This window comes from Ornithorhynchus anatinus, chromosome 4, assembly GCF_004115215.2.
Source record: "Ornithorhynchus anatinus isolate Pmale09 chromosome 4, mOrnAna1.pri.v4, whole genome shotgun sequence".
NCBI lineage: Eukaryota > Metazoa > Chordata > Mammalia > Monotremata > Ornithorhynchidae > Ornithorhynchus > Ornithorhynchus anatinus.
The window spans coordinates 124187497-124197403 of record NC_041731.1 but is presented as its reverse complement, the minus strand read 5'-3'; the positions used below and the strand labels follow the sequence as shown (position 1 = coordinate 124197403).

Here is a 9907-nt window from a genome sequence, read left to right as displayed (position 1 = left end):
CCTCCATCCTCTCCCGGTTCTCCTCTTATCTCTCTGGACGGTCATTCTCGGTCTCCTTTGCAGGCTCCTCCTCCCCCTCCCATCCTCTAACTGTAGGGGTTCCTTCAAGGGTCAGTTCTTGACCCTCTTCTCACTCCCTTGGTGAAATCATTCACTCCCACGGCTTCAACTATCATCTCTAAGCAGATGACACACAAATCTACATCTCTGCCCCTGTTCTCTCCCCCTCCCTTCAGGCTAATATCGCCTCCTGCGTCTGGGATGTCTCCATCTGGATGTCTGCCCACCACCTAAAACTCAACATGTCCAAAACTGAGCTCCTCATCTTCCCTCCCAAGCCCTGTCCTCTTTCTGACTTCCCTATCATTGTGGATGGTACCACCATCCTTCCCATCTCTCAAGACCGCAACCTTGGTGTCATCCTTGACTCGGCTCTCTCGTTCACCCCACGCATCCGATCCATCACCAAGGCCTGCCAGTGTCACCTTTATAATATCGCCAAGATCGCCCTTTCCTCTCCACCCAAATGGCTATCTTACTGGTACAGGCCCTCAAAATATCCCAGCTGGATTATTGTGTCAGCTTCTCTCTGATCTCCCTTCCTCCTGTCTCTCCCCGCTCCGGTCTATTCTTCATTCCTCTGCCCGGCTCATCTTCCTGCAGAAATGCTCTGGGCCTGTCACTCCCCTTCTTAAAAACCTCCAGTGGTTGCCCATCAACCTCCGCACGAAACAAAAACTTCTCACTCTGGGCTTCAAGGCTGTCCATCACCTTGCCCCCTCCTACCTCTCCTCCTTTCTCTCTTTCTACTGCGCACCATACACTCCGCTCCTCTGCCGCCCACCTCCTCACTGTTCCCTGTTCTCACCTATCCCTCCATCGATCCCTGGCCCCCGTCCTCCCGCTGTTCTGGAATGCCCTCCCTCCTCACCTCCACCAAACTAACTCTCTTACCCTCTTCAAAGCCCTACTGAGAGCTCACCTCTTCCAAGAGGCCTTCCCAGATTGAGCTTCCCCTTTTCCCTTTGCACCCCTCTCTGTCCCCCTTCACCTCTCCTCAGCTAAGCCCCTTTCCTCCCTTTTCTCTCTGCTCCTCCCCCTCTCTCTTCCCCTCCCCTCAGCACTGTGCTCATCTGCTCATTTGTATATATTTTTATTACCCTTTTTATTTTGTTAATGAGATGTATATCGCCTTGATTCTATTTATTGCTATTGTTTTTGTCTGTCTGTCTCCCCCGATTAGACTGTAAGCCCATCAGTGGGCAGGGATTGTCTCTATCTGTTGCCAAATTGTACATTCCAAGTTCTTAGTACAGTGCTCTGCACATAGTAAGTGCTCAGTAAATACTGTTGAATAAATGAATGAATGAATGAATGAATGAATGAATAAAGGGAGCAAGGCAGAGTGATGTAGAAAGGAAAGGGAGAAAAGGAGAGGAAGGCTTAGTCAGGGAAATCCTTCTGGAAGAAATGTGTCTTCAATAAGGCTTTGAGGAGAAGGAGAGTAATTGTCTGTCCTCTTCCCCAAGCACATAGTACAGTGCTCTGCACATGGTAGGCATTCAGTAAATACCATTGATTGCTTAACTGATTAACTAGTTTCCCAGCTTTTAGCCTCTCCCTATTCCAATCTCAATAACAATAATAATAATAATAATGATAATAATAATCATGATAGTAGTTGTTAAGCGCTTACTATGTGCCAGTCACTGAACTAAGCACTGGATACAATCAAATTCGGTTGGACACAGTCCCTGTCCCACATGGGGCTCACTGTCTGCATGGATCATCTTCCTGAAACATAATATGGGGTGAACATGTCCTCGGTCTTTCTGCACTTCCCAAGTGCCTAGCACAAGGAACCTAATAATAATGAAAATGATAATTACCTTTATAAGTGGTATTTGTTAAACACTTACTATTTACCAAGCACGATACTAAGAGCTGAGGAAGGTACAGGAAAATAGGTTAGACACAGTCCTTGTTCCCCACAGGGCTCACTGCCTAAGTAGGAGGGAGAATAGATATCGGATCTCTATTTTGCAGATGAGGAAACTGAGCGCCAGAGAATTTAAGTGATTTGCCCAAGGCTGCACAGAGAGTAAGGGGCACAATCAGGATTAGAACCCAGTCCTCTGACTCCCAGGCCCATGCTCTATCCATTAGGCCAGATTACTCTTAAAGGTTACCTTGCCAAGTGGGAGTTTGTAAATGCTACTGCTACTGCTGTTAAACACAGGAGGATGCGACCTAGGAGAAAAACTCAGCACTGGGGAAAACCTCTTAAAGGAGGTGGGGCTTCCGTAGGGCTTCAAAGATCTGGGAGGTGCTGATAATTCTTGCGGCATTTGCTAAGCGCTTACTGTCATTTGCTCGTCTCTGGTGATTCTCTTTCCGTCTTCGGCCTCCACCTCAGAGCCGACTTGTCAGGTGCTCTATGAGCCCGTCAGTGGGAACCCAAACCCTCATGTCGGACGACCATCTCTGTGAACCCATCTCTGAGGGATTACCCTCCCGTGTCGGACTACGCCACGGACCAGAACCTTGCCAGGTGCTCAGTCTGTGAGTCCTTTAGCTGGGAGTTTACCTTCCCCTAATTTTCAGGCATTCAAGTTATGAATCCATCTTGGGAGATTCACTTCCCCCAATTTTTTCAGGGACTCAAGTTATGAGTTCATCTCTGGGAATTCAGTTTCCCCTATTTTTTCAGGGGCTCAAGTTATGAGTCCGCCTCTGGATATTCACTTCCTCCTATTTTTTCAGGGACTAAAGTGATGAGCCTGTCTCCGGGAATTCAACTCTCCCTAATTTCAGGCACTCAGTGGGAAGTTCAAAATGAAACCAAACCACCTCTGTATTCAGTGCAATGAATGAGAGTACAATATAAACTCATTGTGGGCAGAGAATTTGCCTGTTTATTCTTATACTGTACTCTCCCAAACACTTAACACAGTGCTCTGCACACAGTAAGAGCTCAATAAATACAACTGAATGAATTCAAAAAACATCACTTGTGAAATGGCTTCCTGGCCAACAAAATGGCTTCCTTGAGGCTCACTACACTTACTATATGCTAAGTGCAGTATTAAGGTCTGGGGAAGGTACAATACATTCAAACAGACTAGAGATAGCCCCTGTCCCCCATCGGGCTCATAGTCTAAGAAGGAGTGATTTCACTATTTTATGGATGAGGAACCTGAAACACAGAGAAGTTAAGTGACTTGCCTGAGGTCACCCAGAAAGCAAGTGATAAAATCAGGATTAAAACCCAAGATTCCCGATTTCCAGTGCTGTGCTCTTTTTCAAAAGGCCACTCTTCCTCTTGGGCCGCTCTCTAAAGGATCTGAATGATGTGGAAGATCCAAGTGTGAGGATTGTAGTGTGTGAGCTGAGGTATTTTGGGAGAAGAAAATTGATAAGCAGGAGAGAGAAAGCCTTAAGGCCCATGTTAAGTTTGAGGTGACGGGAGGACATCCAAGTAGAGATGTCCTGAAGGCAGGAGGAAATGTGAGATTGCAGAGAGAGAGAGAGAGAGAGCGAGAGAGAGAGAGATCAGGGCTGGAGATGTAGATTTGAGGAGTTTCTGCATGATTCAGAGGGAAATGGGTGAGTATTGGATGTTTGAGAGAAGAGGAAAGGAGAGGGAATAAGATGTCTCTCTTCAAGTCTCCAGGAACAACTCTGAGGGGGGAAATAGAGAAAAGAGAAATAATTCCTTAGTTGTTCTTTTTTATTCATAAGCATCTCTCTCTCTCATTGAGTTACTTCAAGTTATTTAACATTTCTATGCCTCCATTTCCTATATGACAGTGATGAATGTTATAGGGTTAATGGCCAAAGATATTTTCCAAGTGCAAAAATCCTACATTAGAATCCTGATGATACATTTTAAGGCCAAGCAATTTCTGTTGGTCTTTTTTCCTCTGTACTGACTTTTGTTGGTCTGATATCTTGCAAAATTTAAGCAAAGCAGTACAACTCATTGTCAAGTCAGGGCATTTGCATTGCTAAAAAAATCTGACATTTTCCTCAATTGTTTGTCATCTGCAAAGGAAATGAAATGCTGAAGTACTATGGTTTCTCAACTGACAAAGCATATTTTGAAATAGTGGCATTTTTGCCTCTAAAACACTACTTGAAGCACTTGTGATTTCTAGCAATTTACACTTTCCTTTGAATGAGTCTTCTCATTAATCAATCGGTGGTATTTTTTGAGAGCTTACTGTGAGCAGACCACCGTACTAAGCTCTTGAGAGAGTACATATTAGAAATCCTATGGAAGTCAGGACAAGTTAGTTGCATCTGCTGAATGTTTAGTATGTGCAGAACACTGTACTAAGTGCTTGGGAGAGGACAGTATAACAATATAACAGGCTATTTGGACAGAATTTGGGTGGGAAGATAAGGAGTTCTGTTTTAAGCATGTTAAGTTTGAGGTGATGGGAGGACATCGAAGTAGAGATGCCTTGAAGGCAGGAGGAAATGTGAGATGGCAGAGAGGGAGAGAGATCAGGGCTGGAGATGTAGATTTGGGAATCATCTGCATAACCATGGTAGTTGAAGCGATGTGATCAAATGAGTTCTCCAAGGGAAGGGAATGGAGACTAGAAGAGGAACCAGAATCGAACCTCGAGGGACATCCACGGTAGAGGAGGAGACTGCTAATGGCAGGTGTGAAAGATAATATTTAATTCATCTTTATCATCATCATTAATTGTTCAAAACCATTTCTTAGGACTTTTCAGGCTCGGTTCTGAAGGACACTTCTTTTTTAAAAAAAGGAATCGTGATGTAATCTTGAAGTCCAAACTACCTTCTTCTTCTAATGAGGGGGAGGAGGTTGATCACGGTAATGATGCCGATAGCAAATGTGATAGTTATAGTGATGATGATGAAGCTGATGCAGATCTTTATTTATATTAATGTCTGTCTTCCCTCTAGACTGTAAGCTTTTTATGAACAGGGAGCATGTCTGCTAATTCTGTTGTATCGTACTCCCTCATAATAATTATGGTACTTGTTAAGCGCTTACTATGTGCCAAGCACTGTCCTAAGCCCTGGGATAGATACAAGGTAGTCAGGTTGGACACAGTCCCTACCCCACATAGGGCCCACAGGCAGCATGGTGTAGCGGATAGAGCCCCAGCCTGGGAATCAGAAGGTCATAGGTTCTAATTCCCGGCTCTGCCACTTATCTTGTGGGTGACCTTAGGGAAATCTCTTCACTTCTCTGGGCCTCAGTTCCCTCATATGGGAAAATGGGGATTGAGATTGTGAGCCCCATGTGGGGCTACTTGATTACCTTGTATCTACTCTTAGAACAGCGCCTGGCACTTAGTAAACAAAATGTCCTTGTGTTATGCCGTCGACTCGTTTCCGACCTGTAGCGACACCATAGATACGTCTCTCCCAGAACATCCCACTCTCCAACTTCAGTCGTTCTGGTAGTGGATACAGAGAGTATTCTTTGTAAAAACATGGAAGTGATTTACTATTGCCTCCTTCCGCAGAGTCAACTTGAGTCTCCGGCCTTGACTCTCTCCCATTCCATTGCCGCCCAGCATGGGTGAGTTCTGACTTGTAGCAGATTGTCTTCCACTCGCTAGCCACTGGCCAAGCTAGGAATGGAATGGGTAGGCTTCTGCTTGACTCTCCCTCCCGTAGCCGAGACTGGTAGAGGACTGGAAACTCTCCAGGTGCGACCCTGTTCATTCTCAGTTTCCATGGTGGGCTCCTCCTCCTCCTCCCATCCCCTAACTGCAGAGGTTCCTCAAGGGTCAATTCTTGGTCCCCTTCTGTTCTCCATCTAAACTCACTCCCTGGGTGGACTCATTCGTTCCCACGGCTTCAGCTATCGTGTCTACGCAGATGACACCCAAATCTACATCTCCCCCGTTCTGTCTCCCTCTCTCTAGGCTTGTATCTCCTCCTGGCCTTCAGGACATCTCCACCTGGATTCATTCATTCAATAGTATTTATTGAGCGCTTACTATGTGCAGAGCGCTGTACTAAGCACTTGGAATGTACAATTCGGCAACGGATAGAGGCAATTACTGCCCAATGATGGGCTCACAGTCTAAACAGGGGAGAGAGACAGCAAAGCAAAATAGAACAAAAAAAACCACCAAGACAACACCATCAAGATAAATATAATCAAGGAGATATACACCATATTAACAAAACGAATAGGGTAATAAATAATATATACAAATGAGCACGGGGCTGAGGGGAAGGGGAGCAGAGGGAAAAGGGGGGCTCAGTCTGGGACGGCCTCCTGGAGGAGGTGAGCTCTCAGTAGGGCTTTGAAGAGGGGAAGAGAGTGAGTTTGGTGGCAGTGAGGAGGGAGGGCATTCCAGGACAGCGGGGTCGACGGTGGGATAGGCATGAACGGGGGATGGTGAGGAGGTGAGCAGCAGAGGAGCGGAGGGTACAGGGTGGGCAGTAGAAAGAGACAAAGGAGGAGTGGTAGGAGGGGGCAAGGTGATGGACAGCTTCGAAACCAAGAGTGAGGAGTTTCTGTTACGTGCGAAGGGCAGACCTGGATGTCCGCCCGCCACCTAAAACTCAACATGTCCAAGACTGAGCTCCTTATCTTCCTTCCTAAACCCTTTACTCTCCAAGACGTTCCTGTCACTGTGAATGGCACTATCATCCTTGCCATCTCACAAGCCCGCAACCTTGGTGTTGTCCTCGACTCCACTCTTCTCATTCACCCCACATATCCAATCCATCAACAAACCTGCCGGTCTCACCTTTACAACGTTGCCAAGATCCACCTTTTCCTCTTCATCCAAACTGCTACCCTGTTAGTCCAATCACTCATCATATCCCAACTAGATTATTGCATCAGCATCCTTTGTGATCTCCCAACCTCCTGTCTCTCCCTTCTTCAGTCTATACTTCCCTCTGCTGCCCTGATTATCTTTCTACAGAAACGTGCTGGGCATGTCACCCCCGTTCTCAGAAATCTTCAGTGGTTGTTTATCAACATCTGATTCAAGCAAAAACTCCTCAGTATTAGCTTCAAATACTTGTCCGTTCTTGTCTGTCCGTCTCCCCCGATCAGACCGTAAGCCCGTCAAACGGCAGGGACCGTCTCTATCTGTTGCCGACTTGTTCATTCCAAGTGCTTAGTACAGTGCTCGGCACATAGTAAGCGCTCAATAAATACTATTGAATGAATTCAAAGCTGTCCATCACCTTACTCCCTCCTACCTCACCTCCCTTCTCTCCTTCTACAGCCCAGTCCGCGCACTCCGCTCCTCTGCCGCTCACCTCCTCAAAGTGCCTCGTTCTCGTCTGTCCCGCCATCGACCCCTGTCCCACGTCCTACCTCTGGCCTGGAACGCCCTCCCTCCTCACAGCCGCCAAACTAGCACACTTCCCCCCTTCAAAGCCATACTGAAAGCTCACCTCCTCCAGGGGGCCTACCCAAATTGAGCCCCCCTTTTCCTCTGCTCCTCCCCTCCCCATCGCCCCGACTCCCTCCCTCTGCTCTACCCCCTCCCCGCTCCACAGCACATGTGTATATATGTACATATTTATTATTCTATTTATTTTATTAATGATGTGTATATATCTACAATTCTATTTATTTATATTGATGCTATTTATTTATGCCTGTCTACTCGTTTTGTTTTGTTGTCTGTCTCCCCTCTTCTAGACAGTGAGCCCATTGTGGGGGAGGGACTATATCTGTGGCCGAATTGGACTTTCCAAGCACTCAGTACAGTGCTCTGCACACAGTAAGTGCTCAATAAATGCAATTGAATGAATGATCCCAGGTTAATGCTAAATGCTCCTCTGAATAACAAAGCAATGCTTTCTTGTCTCATTTCTTTTTAAAACACATCTCCACCAGGAGGTCTTCCCTGATTTATCTCTCTTTTTCCCCACCCTTTTTACTTCTCCTACTTACTCCTTCAGCACTTCCGCATCACATGTGAACTTAGAGAAGCAGCGTGGCGCAGTGGAAAGAGCACGGGCTTTGGAGTCAGGGCTCATGAGTTCGAATCCCAGCTCTGCCACTTGTCAGCTGTGTGACTGTGGGCAAGTCACTTCACTTCTCTGTGCCTCAGTTTCCTCATCTGTAAAATGGGGATTAAGACTGTGAGCCCCACGTGGGACAACCTGATTCCCCTGTGTCTACCCCAGCGCTTAGAACAGTGCTCTGCACATAGTAAGCGCTTAACAAATACCAACATTATTATTATTATTATCGTTAACTCAAATCCTTCACTGTGGGCAGGGAATGTGTTTGATTAGTGTTATATTTTACTCTCGCCAGTGCTTAGTACAGTGCTCTGCACACAGTAAGCACTCAATAAATATGATTGAATGAAGAATGAATGAATAAATGAATCATCACCTCTTAATCCTTTGGATGGCACTCAATAAATATGATTGAATGAATGAATAAATGAATCATCACCCCTTAATCCTTTGGATGTTTGGCTCAGGCCTTCCCCTATCACTGCTGATGTACTTTCTTTAAACTCTTTTACTTTCCTCCTTATCTGTGCTTTATTTTAGTGTCTGTTTCTCCTTCCAGATATTGTGAACTACTTGAGGGCAGGGATCTTTTCTACCAACTCTACCGTATTGTACTCCCAAATGCCTAGCACAATGCAATGCATAAAGAAAGCACTCAGTAAATACTATTGATTGATTGAAAAACTTACATTAATTCATTCAATTCAATCGTATTTATTAAGCACTTGCTGTGTGCAGAACACTGTACCAAGCGCTTGGAAAGTACATATATCTTGCCAGACATAACCAAGCTCAAGGTCTCTCCAGGGATTTCCAAGTTCCCTCATTAATGAACAAAACGCACAGGAAGTATGCATTAAGGGGTATTTTACAAGGAAATATTACTTATAATAATGCGCTTGCCTGTTATGGGGTTATTGACTGTTTAACCATATGATTATGAATGTGCGGTTTGTTTATACGTACTCTTGTCTTGCACTGTCAAGTCAACTCTGACACATAACGACTCCACGGACACATCTCTCCCAGAACGGCCCGCTCTCTATCTGCAATCGTTCTGGTAGTGGATCCATAGAGTTTTCTTGGTAAAAATACAGAGGTTTTTTACCATGGCCATCTTCCACACAGTAAACTTGAGTCTCGCCCTCGACTCTCTCCCGTGCCGCTGCCGCCTAGCACAGGTGAGTTTCGACTTGCAGCAGATTGCCTTCCACTCGCTAGCCACTGCCCAAGCTAGGAATGGAGTGGATATGCCTCTGCCTGACTCTCCCTCCCATATCTAAGACTGGTAGAATACTGGAAACTCTCCAGGATCCTGAGAGGAGATATATAGATCTATAAGTATATGATATATGAGTTATGATATATGTTAAGCATTTATATTGTTTCAAGCACAATTCTAAGTACTGAGGTAGTCACAAGTTAATGAGATCAGACAATCTCTGTCCCACATGGGGTTCATAGTCTAAGCAGGAGGGAAAACAAGTATTAAATCCACATTTTACATTGGCAGAAACTGAGGCACAGAGAAGTTACGTGGTTTGCCCAAGGTCATACGATGGGCAAGTAACAGAGATAGAATTAGAACCCAGAATTAGAGTCTTCTGACTTTTAGGCCCATGCTCTTTCCACTAGACCACGCTGCTTCCCCAATATATATAACAATAATAATAATAATGATGATGATAACAAATAAATGCAATATATAAATATATAAATGAGATCCAGACCTGATTTGACTATGTGGTAATTCAGATACTCTGGAGCGGTTTATCCTTCTTTCTCTTTCCCTAGTGATTACTGATTTTAATGTCACAAAAGGCAATAAATCCCTAGGACAAGAACTGTGGCTACCATATATTAAAAAAAAAAAAAAGATCCAAACTGCAGAAGATCACTGAACCATTTAATAGTA

General features: G+C 45.1%; 2 non-coding genes across 2 annotated transcripts; both read right to left on the bottom strand.

Annotated features, from left to right (window-relative positions):
* Positions 1-5576: 5576 nt before the first annotated feature.
* LOC114811713 lies at positions 5577-5709 on the bottom strand. The gene has a single exon (XR_003759409.1). It is a non-coding gene; the product is annotated as a small nucleolar RNA SNORA7 (small nucleolar RNA).
* Positions 5710-9183: 3474 nt separating this feature from the next.
* Positions 9184-9317, bottom strand: LOC114811792. Its single transcript, XR_003759488.1, has one exon. It is a non-coding gene; the product is annotated as a small nucleolar RNA SNORA7 (small nucleolar RNA).
* Positions 9318-9907: the final 590 nt, after the last annotated feature.